We start from the raw sequence: 20,055 nt of genomic DNA, 5'->3' as shown, positions 1-20,055 counted from the left end.
AATTTGAATAGACAGACATTACAATTATTTGTAATAAAAAATAGCATAGTTGAAAATACATATTTATCTCTCCTTCTATTGTATCTCATCTCTTAATTCTGGTTCAGTAGACATAAATAACATGAATAAGATACCTGTAAAAATTCCACAGTGTTATCTTCATTGGTTCGAGAGATAAAGGCACATAAAGTAGGCTAATGAAACATTTCCCACATAGCTCCTGCAAACTCCCCTTAAAACATATAAATGATTAAATCTTGACGGTTGATAGGGAACATTATGTTAATGATAACCGTAGCAGCGCAATTAAAAGTGCATTAGGAAAGGTATGTGAAGGTATGCATCCACATTCATCAGAAGAGACAAAAAATTATTCACATAAATTAAGGAAATCATATATGCTTGTGAGTGATGTGCAGCAAAAATTGGAACCACATGCGATGAAAGATAGGTAAAGGGTATGGAGTTCAAAGAGTGAGAGGAAGATCTTCTACATGAAGCTGAGAAAAGAGGGATTGTAATATACAATGAAGTCCTTACATTTTTATTCAAACTGATAAGTTGAGTAGGTAACTGTTTAAATGACACTGGTAGTTGTGGGACCTCTGCAAGATTGAGGAATAGTCTTTGATAGCATGTCTGCTGCAAATTATGGCACCACATGTTGGTCATTGTGTAGGTACATTACAAGAATTATTTCATTTGTATGTAAATGTCAATGGCAAAAGATCACTTTGGAGTATAGTTGGCTGATTTTCACTGTAAATTCCAAGTACATTATTTGTTATACATTATAACAAAAACTGGAATATAACAAACATGAATATATTAATTTTTAAATTATTCAGGGAGAACTGCAGTAGTTGTATTTGAAGTGTTCAACATAATAATACTGAGAAGAAGTTAGAAATATCATAATCAGTATAACTTAAAATAATTAATGATTTCTGGATGTATGTTGTCAACTCAACTGTAACTGTTTATTTGCAAAAGCTAATGTTTGTAAATCATAAAAACTATTACTCAATGTGAAATTTTTTATCAAAAATCAAGGTTAACTCATCATCAAATTGTTCAGATCTGTGAAACTTTGACTGTAAATCATAAAATTTTGATAAATAACAATCTAAGTCCTGGATTCCAATAATTGTGATTTTGTATAATTGATGAGGTTAAGGCTATGCCAGTAAGTGCTGTGCAGGATTAAGCCACAGTGAGACTGGGACAGTACTTGTGACTCTGCGCATATCTTTGTTGTAATATATAATTGAAGTGAAAGTTTGCTGAATGGCCTAGGTTATTTGGTAATTAGTATACCACAAAATAGTCCTGATATCACTTAAAATGGATGCCAGGGATGATTAAAAGGAAAAGTTATTATCTTCAAGAGTTGCACCACCCATACATCAAAATGGAGACTTTTAATGCTGATGCATTTCATACCTACACAAAAGAATCAGATGTAACCCTTAATGAAATTGCAAAGCTAATTAATAGATTCCTCAAACCATCTCCTGTTGATAAATTGTACAATGTAGCAGACATTGCTCCTTCTGACATATGCCAGGAAGTAGCTGCAAATGCTGGAAGGAAGAAATTCAAAGAAAATGAGTTGCGCTCATGTGTGGACATGCACTATCAAGATCTAGGTTGAAGTCAGGAAGGATCCTTTTACTGTCAAGCCTGCACTAGATATATCAGTCAAGAAAGCTGGAGAAAAGCTGCGAGGAGCCAAAATAAGTCATCTCCAGGCAGGGGTAAAGCCAGCAGAATGCTTACCAGCTAGATATAATTTAGACTGACCACGTGGAGATTGTTGAACAGGTTAGAAACAGGCAGTGGCAAATCTAGGCACAACAACCAACACTGTTTGAATGTGGAGACACACAGACAACAAAACTGTGTCAGCATTTGTGTTGTCCTGATGCTTGCAATGAAGAGGAGTTGTTCAATGAACAGGAAAACACTGTAGGAGTAGTTTTTAAAGGAAATCATATTTGCTATTGACCATAGAAGTTATTTATTACACAGTTGCAGTTTTGCCCTTTGGGTCATTTTCAAGTGGTACTGAAAAGACTTTGCTTCAGCACATAATAGACTTTAAAATCCTCTAATGTGATAACATGTCATTATCAAAAATTAGCTCATTTCTGGACAAAGGCTGTTTGATATAACAATGATACTAATTTCAAGAAATCAGCAAAATTTAACATTCTTCTGTTTTTATTTTCCTTCAGTTTCAGCCACAGTCACAACAAAAGTCATTTTTTGTGTGGACTGGATGCAGAAGATCATGTCCATTTTCAAACCATGGCCTACAAAAGATTTTATGGTGATAACAAAGGCAAAATTACAATGTATCTCTATGATTGTACATACAGGGTCCGGCATAAAAAACTCCCCGATTACAAAGTAACGTGCAGCGGACAGTAGAAGGAGCGGAGTGGTGGGGGGCGCGTCGTTAAGTAGCTGCCTACGTGCCGTTTTCAGTGTACGCCATGGCGTGGTCTGGTGAACATCGTGCCTTCGTAGTGGAAGATTTTATTCAAAATGGCGAATCGCCTATTAATACTCAATGTGCTTTTCGCGTTCGCTTTGCGCTCGGACGACGGGATCCTGTTCCCGATAAGAAAACAATTTATTCTTGGGTTGCTAACTTTCGTGAGACAGGTTCCGCATTAAAAAGGAAACCACCTGGACGACCACGGACTGCAACAGGCCCCGGAAATGTTGATGCAGTTAGAGCTTCAGCTCAACAATCTCCTCGACGATCCGCTAAAAAGCATGCGGCAGCATTACGGATATCTGATCGAAGTGTGAGAAGAATCTTGCATCGAGATCTTAAAATGCATCCTTACAAAATTGTAACTACGCAGGAACTGAGTGAACGAGACTGTGGTGTCCGTGTAAGTTTGTGCCAAGACCTTCTTCGGAACATTCGTCCCAACGATATTGTGATTTTTTCTGATGAAGCACACTTTCACCTTGCCGGAACGGTGAACAGCCAAAATTGCAGGTACTGGTGTGAACACAATCCCCAAGAACTTCATCAACGACCACTTCATAGCCCTAAAGTAACAGTATGGTGTGCTGTTTACAATTCCGGAGTGATCGGTCCTTATTTTTTCGAAGAAAATGACAGGAATTTAACCGTCAACAGTGAATGCTATTGTGCCATGCTCCGCGAATTTCTCCAACCGCAACTAAGGGAGCTTTTTGGTGAAATAGAGAACGTGTGGTTCCAGCAAGATGGTGCTACTGCCCACACAGCGCGGCAGTCACTGGCATTGGTGAAGGAAATGTTTCCTGGACATGTGATCTCGTTGCGTGGAGACATTGGCTGGCCCCCACGATCGCCAGACTTAACGCCCTGTGATTTCTTTCTTTGGGGCTATTTAAAAGCAAAAGTTTATGAACAACGTCCACAATCTTTACGAGCCCTGAAAGAACCAATTACACAAGAGGTTGAAGCTATTCTACCTGAAATGACTCAAAGAGTAATGAATAACTTCAGGGAAAGACTCAAACAGTGTGTCGACAGTGCAGGAAGCTATTTAAGGGATGTTTTATTTAAAAAGTAAGACCATAAGAGTATTTTCTAAAATGGCATAATATGTACTTTTATTTAGTATAAATAAAATTGTTCTACCTTATTTGTTTTTGTTTTTATTAGCATTCCTTAAAGGGGAGGTTTTTCTGCCGGACCTTGTACAAGCTGATCATTACATAAAGCATTACAAAAATTTTACACCTTTGCAATACATACAGTTTCCACCAATGTACATATGAGTAACCAAATATGCTTTATACTGCACCATTAACCATTACATAGATATCTACATCTAAAAAAATCTACATATATATTCTGCAAGCCACCTTAAAGTATGTGGCAGAGCGTACCCCTTACTACAACTAGTCATTTACTTTCCTGTTCCACTCACAAATAGAGCAAGGAAAAAATGACTGTCTATATGCCTCCACATAAGCTTTAATTTCTTGTGTTTTGTCTTCATGGTCCCTGCATGAAATGTATGTGGGCGGCAGTAGGATTGCTCCACAGTCAACTTCAAATGCTGGTTCTCTAAACTTTCCAGTAGTGTTCTACAAAATGAATCTCTTCTTTCCTCCAGGAATTCCCATCTGAGCTCCCAGAGCGAACCTGTAACATTTGCATGCTGATCAAACCTAGTGGTAACAAATTTAGCAGCTCGCCTCTGAATTGCTTCAATATCTTCTTTCAATCTCACCTGATGCGGATCCCAAAAAATCAAGTAGTACTCAAGAATAGGTCTCACTAGCATCCTATATGCAATCTCCTTTGCAGACAAACCACGCTTTCCTAAAATTCTTCCAATAAACCGAAGTCAACCGTTCGCCATCCCTACCAGATATTTAAACAATGCGACTGTGTCAATCAGGACACTACTAATATTGTAACTGAACATAAACAATGCGACTGTGTCAATCAGGACACTACTAATATTAACTGAACATAACACAGGTTTGTTTGTATTCCTACTCATCCAAATCAAATTAACTTCCCCCCCCCCCCCCCCCCCCTGCTTTTTTTTTTTTTTTTTTTTTTAAAAAAAAGCCAGCTGCCATTCATCATTACCAACTAGAAATTTTGTCTGGGTCATCTTGTGTCAACCTGCAGTCACTTACCTTTGACACCTTCTTCTTGTACACTACAACATCATCAGCAAACATCTGCAGACTGTTGCATACCCTGCTGTCTGCCAGGTCATTTATGTATGTAGAAATTAGGAAAATAGCAGTGGCTGTCTCACACTTCTCCGGTGCACTCCTGGTGTTACCCCAGGAACACCTCATGAACACTCACTGGCTAGGACTTGGTTCTATTCCTTAAGAAGTTTTTGAGCCAGTCTCATATCTGGGAGCCTATTCCATGTGCATGTATCTTCGTTAACAGTCTGCAGTGGGGTACTGAGTCGAATGTTTTTCAGAAATCTAGAAATGTGGAAGCTGCCTGTTGCCCTTCATCTATACTTTGCAGCATATCATATGAGAAAAGAGCAAGCTAGGTTTTGCATGAGTGTTGCTTTCTAAAGCTATGCTGATTCCTGGACATGAGCTTATTGCTCTCTAGGAAATTTATTATATTCAAACTTAGAATATGCTCCAGAATTCTACAGCAAACTGATGTTGAGGATATTGGTCTGTAATTTTGTGGGTCCATTCTTTTACCCATCTTAAATGCAGGAGTCACCTGTATTTTTTTTCCATTCACTTGGTACTTTGCACTGGTTGAGTAACTAAGTAAGGGGCCAATGATGCAGAAGACTCTGTGTAAAACAGAATTGGGATTCCATTTGGACCTGGTGACTTATTTGTTTCTCTATGCCAGAGATGCTTATTACTAGGTCATTCATATGGAACTCTGTGTGAGAGCCAAATAATAGTACATTTGTACAATTCTCCTGCAAGAATGATTTCTTAAAGGTGGAATTTAAAACTTCGGTCTTCCTTTTACTATCTTCTGCTGTCAAACCAGACTGGTCAATGAGCGACTGGACAGAAGCCTTAGACCCACTTAGAGATTTTACACAGGATCAATTTTTTTGGGTTTTCCATCAGATCTTTAGCCAAGGCAGCTATTCAGTGCTTCAGGCATAGATCATTTCGCAGATGCATGAGTCGCTACTGATCTTTGCCTGCCGTCATTTTCATGTCCTGTTTTGAACCAAGAATGCAGCAGCCTTTGCTTCCTCAACATTTTCTGCATTTCACTATTGAACCATGATGGCTCTTTTCTGTCCTTAAGGGGACTGGTATGTGAATACCAGAAGAAGCCATGAAAAATTTGTCAGATTTCTAAACTATGTAACCCAAAGAACTGAAAGTCCATATAATGCTTACCATCTTTCATGTATGAACCACACCTTTAGCTCTCACTCTTTTTTAATTGTATATTTTTGTTGCAAGTGAAATAAACCATGCTAATTATTTATGTACATCATAGGTACACATTCCTCAAGACACAAACAAAGTAGAACGTTTATTTTTTTCTGTAAGTTCTTTACACTGTTATCTTTCAAGCAGACTATTGAAAATATGGTGCTCTCATAAATTGTGGTACAAAACATTTTTGAGTATGATTATCAAAAATTTTGGAAATGAATTCAGGATATTTCTTCAAAAAAGCATTTTATTTTCTAAGTTAAGTCACAAGCATCATCTACTTTTTAGGTAAGCACGTTTTAAATCAGCTCTCTGTCTGTAATAGTTTTTATCCAAAGTGTACCAGAACATGAAATAATTTAACTTTCAGGAAATTCAAGTTAAAGTTTAAACTTGCTTTTTCTATTAAACTTGCATGGCACTAATGCATCCCAGGTCCATATTCATCTTGTTCCCTGTATTGTTCTTCCTCCCTTCTCTTTTTCACACCTCTTATTCTTGGCTCCTTGGTGGCTTTCAGCACTGACTTTTCTGCTTTAAAGAGTCTCCTTCGCTTGATGGCTATTACAGCTCTATGCATAAGTAGTCCACCAGGTACTCCCACCAATTCCACAACATTAAGCCTTGACACTGCACCATCACTGAAACAGCATCTAGCACACCTAATTTCAAAGTGTTTAGTCCTACTAGAACGGTTTTTGGTATCTGTTACCATGTACAACTACTGAAACTTTCATTTGGATTTTGAGTCCTACCATGTAAACATTTCTCTAATGTGTCACTGAGATCCCTATATATAGGTTTTATAACATCCATTATAGCAAATGGCAAAGAATATTTATGGTTGTAAGTCTCCTATTGAGTAACAGCCCTCTGGTAGCCACACCATGAATCACTGCCAGGTGGGCAGAGTGCATCACATGGGTTGTCATCTGTGGAGGATTTATGAAAGAAGGTTGCCCATACTGCCTTTTTCATTCCCTCATGGTCATTTTTATTTTTTCATATGGCTTGTCCATAAAATACTAGCAGCTAATTTCTTTCTCTTCAAATTCCTCTTGAAGTTCCTCAGTCTTGCATCTAAAATCTTTTCTGAAAATGTCCAACACATTCAACTTTTTCAATTTTTGTGTCAGCATAAGGTTTGGATTCACAAACTTTTTGGTACCCTTTTGGGTCTCCATCTCCTAGGGTATACATCACACCATATTTCTACATTGACCTGTGAAATATCTTCACAACACCTTCAGATTCCATCCCTCCATTATACCCACTAAAATTAATGAAACATTTATGATTTTCAGTTCCACTAGTACTGCCATGACAATACTTCGTAATACATTCCCCATCAATGACTTTACCATTGTACAAGGAGGTAGCTGTCACTGTACTGTTTAGGGAAATATGGCCTCTTTGTTGACAGGATGCATCCAGGGCTGCAGACACATTTATTGCTGCCATTCATGTGTACACTTTTCTGAATAGCATTTTTCTACTATCATTTTTTAATTCTCCTGAAGTTTGTAGAATAATTTTATTGTACCTGTCAAACCTTGTATGGGGAGGTAAGCCTAGAAGAGTGCAGAAAATTTGTGCACTTCTGTACCCTTTGCCTATACTCCTCATAGCATAAGCAAGTTTAATATTTGTTATGCACTCTCTGTTTAGTTACACCACAAGTATAACCACATTCACTTAAATCACAAAAATTGCAAACAAATCTTAATTTTTATGCACATCTTCTAGCATGTATCTCCTCAACTTCCTTCACACCACTTTTGCCACATTCCTTACACTGCAAAGCTTTATTTATTAGTTCAGATAGAGCAGAGAGTTCAACAATAACACAACCTGAATCAATAGCTGGCATCTCTATATTATCAGCATTAATACTGTCAAGACCATTGTCCAAATATTTCTGTTTTAGCTTCGAGGCACTTGGAGTAGCTGAAGCTGATTTGAGTGTTGTATGTATCAAGTTATATTTCAGTATTAGCAGAGTTAATCCATTTGGTGAACTAATTTCCATAAAATTTACATTGTTTAACACTGAACTTCTTAATTGTTCCTATTGCTTTCAAGTGGAATAAAAACTCATGCAGACAATAAGAAACTCATGCGCACAATAACCTCACTGTAAACAAAATATTTTCACCAAAACAACAGCAAACAATGACCAAACTCTCTGTATAAACAAAAGATAAGCAACTGTGAAGCTTTTGCAGCTTAGTCAATTTAAGTGACTAAAAAGTCATGAAAATGAAACGAATGAGAGCAAAACTTTATTTTTGACAGAGAAGACTGTGTGCCGTGGGGATGTCATGGTGCGTGCAGCTACTTTTAAATTTCTCTAATTTTGGTACTTTCTGTGGTCCATTTTCGTGGAAGTAAACTTTTTCTCATTCAGGAAACTACAGAGAATTTTTTAAGACAAAAATGAAAAAATCGACTTTTTGACAGTTATTCACATACAAGTCCCCTTTATCTACTTACTGGGCACATACTTGTCCAGAGCATAATTTACAATCTGCTTAAAGTTTGCCTATAATTCCTCTATGGTCATCATTCTGGATCTAAATGATTGCAGTTCATTGTCTAAGTGAGATGCTAACAACTACTTTATCTGCTCTTTCTAGCAGAAATGCTCTCCTAGCCATCTTGAATGATTTATTACCTTTCATATCCATAGTCACTATGATGGCATCATGATGACTAATCCCCACCTCTATACTGATGCCGTACTGATAAACCTTGTATGAACATACAGTGTTAATTCTTTCCACTTGAACACAGTGCTGAAGTGCTGTGCTAATCCAGTCACATCATGACCTCAGTAGAGCTCACTAACAGTGATATCTGACAGCCTCACATGCAATTGGAACATGACATGCACTTTTAGTCAGCAATAACAAACCATTCTTAACAGTATCAACCTTCATTTCCTTCATCAGTAAACTCTTCCGGGCTAAGTTGCCGTGGTCGATCTGTAGAACTTCTTCTCCCTGACGTTTCGTTCTCAACTGCGGAGAACATCTTCCGAGGTGAGTCGACGACTGGCTGCTAGGAGCTGGGGCCGCCGCTTATATAGAGATCGTAGGGGGCGCCACCACACGTCACATGGCGTCGATGTGCAGCTATCTCTGGCTATCGTCTGTTCTCTCGATTGCAGGCAATCGATTGTCACGTGATTGATGCAACTTCATTTCCTTCATTTGCATTTCTTAAACACATGCAGCCATGAGATTATGTACTTTATAATAGAAATAAAATAGAACCATAACAAGGCATGCCCAGAACTATGCAACTGGCAGTCATGACTGATGTAACAAGTTGAAAATTAAAATTTTTTTCTTTGTAATTTTTTCTTCATAGTTTTTATTAAAGTAATCATCAAGCACTAACTGTTAAAACTGACAGACCTCTATATCCTGCCCATGGCCCATTATTTCCACATATTAACTGATTTGAAGACCAGTGATTCATACTTATACCAAGTGGCTATAATTATGCTTTGGTGCTGTGTAGTTTTTCATACATCAAGAAATATTTATTATAACAATCAAGCTGACATTGGTAATGACAGGCATTCTATTATATGCCCTGTTTTAACGTGTATTCTATGCCCTTCAAGCACAATTCATTTCCTGCGTAGTTACCTAAGTACCTGGCACTTCCAACATCTTACTTACGGCACGTTTCATATGTGTGGCAATTGGTTGGCTGACCAGTAGTCCACTCATTATTTAGTATATTAGATTACTACCTTTTTCCTTATCATGAATGGTAGTCCCTACATTATTTGTACATTAAATTACTATCTTTAACTCTTATCATGTGCTATATTCAGCTCACATCATAAAATGTTAAAACTTTCTAAAAACCATTTATCACCTGAACAGACAAATTCCTCATATTTACCATCCAATTAGTGAAACCTTGATGTTTGGAAATGTCCTGCCTGCAGCACATTTCATTCATGCACTGGTAGATAGATGACCATGACTACCAGTTATGATAAGGAAAAAAGTATTAATCTAATGTAAAAATGAAGAATAGACTACCAACTTTAGTTCTATTATAATGCAGAGTAAATGATTGTAATTAATTGTAACAACTGTAATGAAGGTTTGCTACAACTAACTAAACCTGCATCTGATGTTTTAGTTATGTGCGAGGCAGTTGCATATCACTGCTAGTAACCTATTTCAACATTATGAGGTGACTAGGATGGCACAGCACTTCAGTTTGCTGTATTTGACTCAAAGAAATTTATGTTGTATTCTCATACAATGTTTGCCATGTAGTATCAGTGTAATGCTTAGTGGTGGGAATTAATGGATATTTGGTTATGTGCATGTGCATGATTACACTTAATGTCTAAGGTTTGTAAAAACACATATTGCACAGACATAAGATCTTTTTAATTCTTTGAGTAGTGTTCAGGTTGTACGTAATATCATGTGGCTACATTTGTTATTGTGCATTTATTAACATCATAAAATATTTTGTAGGCCATGGTTTGAAAATGGACAGGATAAAATGGAAGTGATTGTTTGAAACAAGTCACTGCAAAGGAATGACTATTATTGCAACTGTGAGAGATATTGAAGGAAAATCAACATTTTAATGACCCAAGTTGCTGTTCCTACCCTCTATCAGTATGTTGGGATGTAATAAATTTGTGCCTTGAAAACCACGTGAGGTGCATGGCAGAGGGTATGTCACATTGTACCAGTTGTTAGGGTTTCTTCCTGTTCCATTCACATGTGGAGTGCTGGAGGAATTATTGCCTGAGTGTGTCTGTGTGTGCAGTAATTATTATCCTCACAATCCCTATGTGAACCATACATAGGAATTGTAGTGTATTCCTAGAGTCATCATTTAAAGTTGGTTCTTGAAACTTCATTAATAGACTTTCACAGGATAGTTTACATTTGTCATCAGGAGTCTTCCAGTTCAGTACCTTCATTACTGCTGTGACATTCTCCCATGGATTAAACATTCTTGTGATCATTCATGCTATCCTTCTTTGTATATGTCCAATATCCCCTGTTAGTACTGTTTCGTATGGGGCTCACACACTTGTGCAGTATTCTAGAACTTGTCGCACAAGTGATTTGTAAGCAATCTCCTTTGTAGAGTGATTGCAGTTCCCCAGTATTCTATCAATAAACTGAATTTTGCCACCTGCTTGACCCACGACTGAGTCTATGTGATCACTGCATTTCATGTCCCTACAAAGTGCTACGCCCAAATATTTGTATGAGTCAGCTGATTCCAGCAGTGACTCATTGATATTATAGTTATAGGATACTCTGTTTTTTCATTTCAGGAAGTGCAAAACTTTACATTTCTGAACATTGAGAACAGGTTGCCAATCTTTGCACCACTTTGAAATCTTATCAAAATCTGACTGAATATTTATGCATCTTCTTTCAGACAGTACCTCATTGTAGATAAATTTTTCAGTTGTAACTTATTATGACAGTCATAAATAACAGATATTTATTTTTGGGCATGTTGTTTTGTGGCACTGCTATCATGTGTGATGTGCCACAATTGTGTATGTAGATAAAGTGTAAGTGATAGTAATTAATCATAACAGTTGTAATAACAGTTTGTTACAGCTGACTAAAAGTGAATGTGATGTTTCAGTTGTGTGTGAGACTGTTGCATATTATTGCTAGCAACCTCTTCCAAGCATACAAGGCAACTAGGGTGCTGCATTCAATTGGAAAGAATTCACATTTCATGTGCTGTAGAGATGTAAAATTTTTGTGATGGTTTTTGTAATGGTCAGCTTGTATGTAATATCGTAGGGGTACATTGTAATTTTGCCTTTGTTAACATCATAAAATCTTTTGTAGGCCATGGTTTGAAAATGGACATGATTGATTGAAACTAACCACTACAAAGAAATGATCATTATCACAATTTTGATGGGTATTGAAGGGAGATAAAGATTTTGGTAACTGAAGTTGCTAGTCCTATCTTCCATCAGTATATCAGAACTTCATAAAAATGTCTAATATTGTGCTACTGCATATAATATTCTCCAAGATCTTAGGCTGGCAGCAACCAGAACGAAATACTACTATGTGTTTAGGTTTTTGTGATGGGTAACTGAAAGGGATCCAGAGAGCCAAGGAAGCAAGCTCCCCCAATACACTGGTTGTGTGCTGACAAGATCTGTGTGTGTGTGTGTGTGTGTGTGTGTGTGTGTGTGTGTGTGTGTGTGTGTGTGATGAAATTCCATTTCCTTGTGCAATGCTGGGTACTATATATCTGATCAGTGCTTTATATCGGCTGTCTGCAAAGGCAGAAGTGCACAAAAACTTCACCATGAATTGGACCCTTCTTCTCCAGAGACTCACACATAGCAGCTGTGCTATATCTGAATGGTGCGAAAATTGGCAGTTGACCCTAAATAACGAAAAGTGTGAGGTCATCCACATGAGTGCTAAAAGGAATTCATTAAACTTCAGTTACATGACAAATCAGTCAAATCTAAAGGCTGTAAATTCAACTAAATACCTAGGACTTACAATTACGAACAACTTAAATTGGAAGGAACATGTAGAAAATGTTGTGGGGAAGGCTAACCAAAGACAGCCTTTTAGTGGCAGGATACTTAGAAAATTTAATAGATCTACTAAGAGACCGCCTACACTATGCTTGTCTGCCTCTTTTAGATTACTGTTGTGCAGTGTGGGATCCTTACCAGATAGGACTGATGGAGTACATTGAAAAAGTACAAAGAAGTGCAGCACATTTTGTATTATCAAGAAATATGGGATAGAGTGTCACTTAAATGATGCAGGATTTGGGCTGGACATCATTGAAAGAAAGGTATTTTTTGTTTGACAGAATCTTCTCACAAAATTCCAATCATCAACTTTCTCCTCCGAATGCAAAAATATTTTGTTGACACTGAAATGATCACCATGATAAAATAAGGGAAATCAGAGCTCGTATGTAAAGATATAGGTGTTCGTTCTTTTCGTGCGCTATAAGAGATTGGGATAATAGAGAATTGTGAAGGTGGTTCGATGAACCCTCTGCCAGGCACTTAAATGTGATTTGCAGAGTACTCATGTAGAGGTAGATGTAGATGCTTGTTTCAAATGGTTTTATCACTCATTCTGAAATAAAGAAACTAATAGCACAACTAGATATTCACAGACTCAGTTCATTAAATATGATAATGGTTTGTGAGAAATTATTTAAAAGAAGAAAAAAAAGCAGCAGCAGCTATGCTAGGAAAGCTGTGACAAAAACATTCATCTGACCCCCAAAATGCATTGTGTAACAAGATCAAAAGGAGATACAAATTCTGTCATTTATCAAATACTCGTCTCAGATGCGAACTACACTTTCACAATAAGAATGTAATGACAATGAGGTACAATTTACTTCACATAAGCAAGCAAAAAGTTGCAACCAAGTTTCCTGAAAAAGTCATTATTAGAGTCCTTAACTTCATGCCATCTAGGGAAAATTGGGAAAAAATATTTTTATTGAGAAATATGTTGAAATTATTAACAAAAATTTTCTAAACATCTTCCTTTACTATTTTAGTGTATTATATCCTCTTGAAGCACGAAAGTTAGATATTAAGAACAACTAAGAGGGATAACAAATATCCTTAAAGTTTCCAGTGAGAGAAACAATATTCTGCACTACTGTTGTGAAAGATACATCCTTCCCCAAGAATTTACTGATTGTCCTAAATCCCACAAAAAATCTGTAGAAGTTCATACAGACAGGCGAATATTTTGTGGAATAACAATGTGATAAGAAACCAGTCAGGAAAATTAGAACAATCTACGACAGAAGAAGCTTAAAAGCAGTATAACTAATTGAAAATAAAAAAATGAGATCAAGGTGACAAACACTAAAATTCTATGATGCTTCACTTCACTAGCTTGAAACCTCATCCAAAAATGCATAAATGACCAATACCTAAAAGCCAATGAATATAGGTACAGTACATACATATGGAAAAGTGTATGAATTCTTTTGATGCTGTAAATGACACGAAATTTTCCAACAGTCCAAGACAGTGCTGCCTGCAAACAGATGACATTTGTATGTCATAAGCAAATTGAATTATGTACAAATTTCTTAATAGTGGCACTCCAAATAAAAGTGACTGCAGCAGAGTGCCCCTACTCTGTAGTGTTGCCACACAGTTTTTAGTGACATTAATAAGAAGTGGTGAGATAACCACCATGATGTACTGCAATAGAGCCGTGGGTTGCTGGTCACAGTGTGACAACATACAGGTCAGAATAACATTTACACCTAAGGACTGTGAGATGAGCTAGCCAAAGGCAGAGGAAAAATTCATTGTGTGGAGGTAATACGCGTAGCAAATAGGTCAATGTCACCACATCAGGACAAGACAAGTTATGCGCTATGTGACTGGGTGCCAGGTTTTAGTGTAACAAATACGCACCAGAGCAATATAAATAGGTCTGAATTTTGAGGCAGAGGCACTTTGGAATCCAGCAGTACCACCATGGCACCTGGGCTATGGTGGATGGAGAAATGACTAGGCATCACCAGCAGCAGCCATGGGTTCAAGACCAAGTTGGACCAGCCACTGCCAACACTGAGTTCCTTGAGGGACTCTGTGCCACAACACTGCTGACCTGCTGCCTGGGCCAGTGACGATCTGACTCCTGCTGGAGATCAGCAGGTCGTATCCCATGCACACCAGCCACCTTTGGCAGCTGTGTAAACTGATTTGAGGATGGGTCGCAAGGAGAGGCCATTCTCCCCCTCCCATAGGAATGCCATCACAGCACAACATGCAGCACTGCTGGTGTCATGACTGTGGCCTATAAAGGCCAAGGTTGATGGAGTGAAATGTGTTTGCCTCGTAGAGCTAATGATGCAATGTGTGATGAAAGTAAGTTGAATAAATGCCTTACTTTTGGTCAATAGTGTATCCACTGAGCCTCCTGGCCCATTGTTACCTCCACTCACCCTACCAAGTGCAACCACATTCAACAGAGTGGTGTCAGCAGCGGATCTTTGAGCCCATCACCATGCCTTTCACCCCTCCCTCCAGCGAGGTGATAGCAAATCAGTGCATTTTGTGACAGGTCAGGATCATGGCAAGTCAGTGGGTTTTTACCAGGGGTTGAGTTCTGCTGGTAAGTTTAGTGTATGACATGATGGTATTTTTGAGGAGGCATAAATATAAGTATTAACTTTCACCTCGTTGATATGGGCAATAAGGGTGTCATGAGCAAGAAGCATTGCTCATTGTCTAGTACTATATTAGATGGTAACTAAGAGTATTGATTCAGGAGGTGAAGCTGTGGTTAGTTATTGTTTCAACATTAGTAGTAATTATGAGCAGTCACTCAGGTGAGGGTAATTAAGCTGTAGTAAGGTGTAGTATGATAGTGTTATGATTAAGTGTTCTTGTAATTTGAGTTTGTTTTGTGCAGAGCAAGGAATATGGTTCATTATTTATGCATTTAGGGTAGTCATACATTCAAGTGTTTCTTTTTGGCAATGTTAGAATAATTCACAATAAGTAAACATATTGTGGTCAGCACCACAGGGAACAGGGTTTCCAATAACTGCACGATTTTGAGAATTTTAAGAGATGAAGTAGATAAGGTGTGAGCACACAGTGCAAAACAGTCTAAGAGATTAGAAGCACTTGATGCTCAGGTGAAGGCAATAGCTTGTCACAAATATCCAGATTATACAGAGAAGTTGTAGAGAGAACACAATGAATGGCTGGTTGAAGATGTTGGGAGGTGAGCAATATGTAGATTATGCAAATAATGGAAAGAGGGGAAGCAGAGAGGAGGGAGAAAGAGGAATCTGAGAAAGAGAGGAGTAGGTTTGTGAACAGGTTACTCATTCCCGCAGAACAGCAGACTACAATTAATGTAGTTGAAAGTGTTGGCCCTGGGAAGCTCAAATTAACTGTTGATGGTGATGAAATACATGTTCCATTCAATTTATGTGGGACACAAAATAATGATGTTACTGAAGTTAAGGAGAGTAATGTAAAAGTACCAGTCCCGATGTCCAGTGGAGCTATAGAGTCTGAGGTAGCAGGAATGAGTGTGGGGTATAATGAAGTGACTAAGTGTGGGGATGGCAACACGAGTAATTAAAAGGCAGTAGTATCTGCTCCATCGGGCAACAGTAGGTGTCTTGTGGAGGCTGGAGGGCCTGGGCCAGATGCACAGGGAAGAGCATGTGCCAGTCATTTTTGCATTTTGCAGAATGAAACTGCAGACAGTGTTGTTGTTTAGGATACTACAGGGAATGTACAAGAATTGGTTGATAGTTATGTTGCACATGTTGGTGGCAGAAATGGTACAAGGACACATATTCCCTCGGAAGCAGAGTGAACAGAAAAAAGGAGATGAGTGAATTGAGTGATCAAGTTAACAGGGCTGAATCTATTGAAGACTGTATGCCAGAAGTCCAAAATATAGTGTGAATGGAAGTATTGGATCACAGCCTTGCATCTGATATGCACACCAAACTGTTTAAAGCACAGATGAAGCCTGATGTATGCAGTGAGTATGAAGTCTGTGCAGGGTATGACGTGAGCTTGAAATTAAATGTTCTGACTGGACATCACACAGTTAACCTTCAGTGGCAGATAGCTGTTGCTGGTGTAGAGCTGTCATGAGGTGCATCTGTTGAAGAAGATAAATCAGTTAAAACATATAAAAATACATTAGGTAGTAATTAGCATGGTAAAATGCACCAGGCACCAAGGAGTTGTTCTGTTTGGGCAGGAGTACAGTGGGAGGAGTAAGTGGGACTACTTGTCAAATTATTGTGAATGGTAGTGATGTATGTGATTTTCTACTAAGGATAATTTTTGGAGTGTGTTATCTTGTGAAGCATAAGGAGAACTGTTGCTGCAAGGATGATGTTCTCAAAATTGTTCCAAAACAAAGGATTAAAAAACCACTGGACAGCCAATGAAATGCCAGGCATAATATTTTAATGGAGCCAGACCATGTTTTGATAAAGTTGACATGTTAAGGCTAATTTATTAGCAAGGGTGACTCTCAATTTTTGTTTTTAAGTGTGGAACGGGGAGCGAGAAATGGTTTGTGTGTAAGCATGGCAAGAGGCCTAGCAGCAAAATATGTTTTGTAAAAATTGAGTTAATGAGCAGTGCAAGGGACCCTTGAGAGATGTTATGAGATTAAGCAGTATGAGCAAGAGACAAGAAATAAATTTATGGACTTTTTATACACTAATGTAGTAATTGTGTAGGGTTTAAGACTAGCCAGTTGAACAGCATATAACTATTCTGTAGATTAAGCATAGAAGTAGTTATGATGGAGAACCAGGTCATAACAAGATCTGAGGAGTCTTCTTCATGGAGGGGGGTAATGTAGTGTCTCTATCCAGTTTTTAGTGAAATTAATAAGAAATTTCGAGAAAGCCACTGTGAAATATTGCAGTGGTAGCCACATTGTGGCAACATGTGGGGCAGAATAACATGTATGCTGCAGGAATGTGAGATGAGCTGGTTTAACTCAGTGGAAAACTGCACTGTGCAGCATCAATAATCATAGTAAATGGGTCAATGTCACCGCATCAGTGCAAGACTCTTGTAATGGTTTTAGCAAACATGAGCCACAGTCCTTTAAATAGGTCTGAATTTTGAGGCAAAGACACTTCGGGGTTGGGCAGTACTACCACAATGTCAGGGCCACACTGGATGATGAAAGAACTGGGAATCACCAGTAGCAGCCATGAGTTTGGGACTGGGTTGGGCCAGATGCCACCAGCACTATGTTCCTTTTGGGACTTGGTGCCACACTTCTGTCCACCTCCTGCCAGAGGGCAGCAGGTCATGTCCCATACACAGCATCAGCACGTGCTGCCACAGTAAGTACATGTGGGGCTGAGTTGCAAGGGGAGACCATGGCAATAGGTCACATCCCACACATAGCAGTCACTATGTGTCACCACAGTAAATACGTGTGGGGCTGAGTTGCAGAGGATCACCATCACAGCACAAAATGAAGCACCACTAATTTCGCTACAGTGGCCAACTGAAGCTTGTGGCCACCCTCCCAGCTGTAATCAGCACCACAGGGTACCTACGGGAGCATCTCCTCACAGGATGGAAGCAGCCGTCCATGAGCCAGCACCAGCCAGGGTCAATGGAGTGAGGCATGTTTGCAAAGCAGTGGGAGAGATTTGTTTCACAGTATTGAAGATGAAGAAGTGGTCATAGCTCTTAAGGTATGCATTTTAGAGCCCATGTTTATTAGACGTTTTTGCCTTGAATTATCATTCCTACCATATCCTTGAATGCCGACTATTCATCCTGGAACATCCTGTATACATTTACATGTCTGTGACAAGTTTGATATCACATCAGAAATGATAATATGTTTCAGTCTTTTTACTTATTCCATATCCATGGGGACTATTTCACATAGAACCTGTTTAAACAACATTACCATATATCTTTTCTTGCAAATATACTTTACGTGTTTTTGTTTATTTAAAAAGATACTGAAGCATCTCCTCACTAGAGATCTTTGGAATGCAAAGCAGATTTAATGTAGTATAATCTAGAACATCTCACTGAGTCTCTTCAGGAACATAGGGATTCTTACACTTACATGGCAATACTTTTATTAATGGTGTTGGTTAATAACAAGAGTGGATTAAATATGAACTGTTTAAATCACAATCACAATACCTAAGTTTCAGAATGGAACTGTGGATTATGGCACAGAACTGTATAATATATGCCAGAGGATCAGGTAGCAAACTGAAAATCCCAAGGTACTGGTATTCAAAAACTAAGTAACAGGATACCTTATTATACCAACAGCAAATTCAGACAAGAAAATGAAAAAAAAAAAAAAGAAAATGAGACAGAATGACTGGCCAGGTACGTACTTGCAGGAGGCAAACTATAGTGAGGCAAATTATAGTGAGGACAAGGGCAGAAAAAGTTGAAGAGTGAGAAGTCAGAGAGACTAGGAGGTCAGAGATAGTACATTAGTAAGCATTGCCAGCTTCATTTCAAAGATGGTGAGGACAGAGTGAGAAGTAAAAATAGTTTACCAGGAGAAGAAATGAACAATGCAGTTAAGAAGTAGGAAGGAAATTAAAATAAGTAAATAAATAAATATATGAAAAAGCGTATGTGCAAGGGGGGGGGGGGGGGGGGGAAATGTTAATGGAGATTTAGGCCAGAAGGGTTAATGGACATTAAGTTCAGAAGAGTGTCAAGATGTGAGGATGTGTTAGAGAGCAACTACCTATTGTGACGTACCTGGTCTGATATCAGCTAGTAGTTCCTCAGTTGGAGCGATCATGATGAAAAATTGGTTGTAAATATGGGTGGGTACAGCATTATAGCACTATCTACATCCAATAATGTAGTTGACATACACACATTTGGTTTCACATATTTTAATTCCATAAATGTCAGACCTCCTGTCACTGAATTAATTATGGCCAGCCCATGTCTCAATTACCTACTTAAGTCTCATTTGCCAGGTATGCATATCTGCACTTCCTAATTATATGATAATAGTCACTGGGCAGTATAACCTAATCAACCATCAACAGTCTCGCTAAGATGAACAATACATGTGGCACTTTTATATTAAAGTTAATCAGTAATAATTATTAACTGTTCTATTTCACTATCCGCCTTCTTATTCACAACAATACATGGTTGCTCCATCACATTATTATGGTTCTGAATGATAAGGGTTCCACTCTCGAAATTTTGGAACAGACTGACTATAAAATGGCTTCAGGCCAAGTGCTTATAAAGCTTTACAAAAATCGCTAATAAAGTTCACATAGTTAAATATGTAATTTTGATAATTCACATTTAGAATTTTACACCTCCTGTTGATTGATCGGTGTAGGAACAATGGTTTTGCTGTGAACTTTATGTCACAATCAGAGTTTTGACTGAAATAAACCTTCTTGATGATGAAAACTGTAAAAATAGCTAAATAAACAGTACTAATATAATAGAGGGAAACATTCCACGTGGGAAAAATATATCTAAAAACAAGGATGATGTGACTTACCAAACGAAAGTGCTGGCAAGTCGATAGACACACAAACAAACACAAATGTACACACAAA

The 20,055-nt window shown here is 38.1% G+C and overlaps 1 protein-coding gene across 1 annotated transcript in view; it reads right to left on the bottom strand.

Moving 5' to 3' along the window:
- Nucleotides 1-3,720: 3,720 nt before the first annotated feature.
- The window catches only part of LOC124608121 (sodium/calcium exchanger 1-like), a 226,504-nt gene continuing 210,169 nt past the window's right edge, over nt 3,721-20,055 (bottom strand). Inside the window, exon 8 of the mRNA XM_047139961.1 lies at nt 3,721-4,159. The gene's annotated coding sequence lies outside the window, so the exon portion shown is untranslated. The remainder of the gene's footprint in view (nt 4,160-20,055) is intronic.

This window comes from Schistocerca americana, chromosome 1 (assembly GCF_021461395.2).
Source record: "Schistocerca americana isolate TAMUIC-IGC-003095 chromosome 1, iqSchAmer2.1, whole genome shotgun sequence".
In the NCBI taxonomy this organism is placed as follows: domain Eukaryota; kingdom Metazoa; phylum Arthropoda; class Insecta; order Orthoptera; family Acrididae; genus Schistocerca; species Schistocerca americana.
This window is presented reverse-complemented; position numbering and strand designations above follow the sequence as displayed.